We start from the raw sequence: 943 nt of genomic DNA on the forward strand, positions 1-943 counted from the left end.
AACATAGGCCACTCGGAGGTGTAACCTGCAAACATGACCGGCCACTTGGATATTAAGCAACACAATATATACATTTCAAAATATCTTATAGGACTCAAATTAGCATGCATTTAATAAGCAAAAGTAAATCATCTCATGCGTCCGTACATCGTCGAATATTATCACTAATACATCCTGAATAGTGTCATACATATAACATCACTAGTACAACTAAAACCCTAGCACATGATGGGTATTGGCGCGGGTAGTGGACACCCACAGAGAAGGAACCATCACGGGATCATAGCTCTAGTGAGATCCCTGGAGAACCTGCCAGGTATTGGAGAACCTGTGCTCCAACGCAAACAAGTAGCGACAAACGTGCGCGTCCTCCTCACTGACACAGTGACGCACCACCTCTGCGGAGTCCTCGAGCCTCTGGACCGTCACTGGCCCACGCGACCGCCACCAAAGAAGGTTCGGGTCAACGACAGGCTGGCTCCTCACCAACCTGCGCACCCCGGTAGGTAGCGCCTCCCAATACCACCCCGGCGGAGCCCAGTCCCGGACATGGCCCATCTGGTCAAGTAGGTGTCGACCTCCGTCGACTCGATGACGAGGATGCGGGATAGGCATCGTCCACGTCGATGCAAGAAAAATTGCTCTAACTAAAAAAAATAGCAACAAGTTCTTACTAACTAGTTCTATTAATTCAACTCGTTCTTACTATATATAAACTTACTATAAATAGAAAGAAACTAGCACATCTACTACTACTAATAATTAACATCTAACTACTACATCTACTACTAATTAACATCTAACTACTACATCTACTACTAATTAACATGTACTATTGCTAATTATACAACTAGTTTACCATCACTACTTCTAAAAATCATTATCTATGAACCCTAAATTAACACCTACTACTACTAAAATCATCTACTAACTAAGCAAAGAG

The sequence above is a fragment of the Triticum dicoccoides genome, chromosome 2A (assembly GCF_002162155.2).
Source record: "Triticum dicoccoides isolate Atlit2015 ecotype Zavitan chromosome 2A, WEW_v2.0, whole genome shotgun sequence".
Lineage (NCBI taxonomy): Eukaryota > Viridiplantae > Streptophyta > Magnoliopsida > Poales > Poaceae > Triticum > Triticum dicoccoides.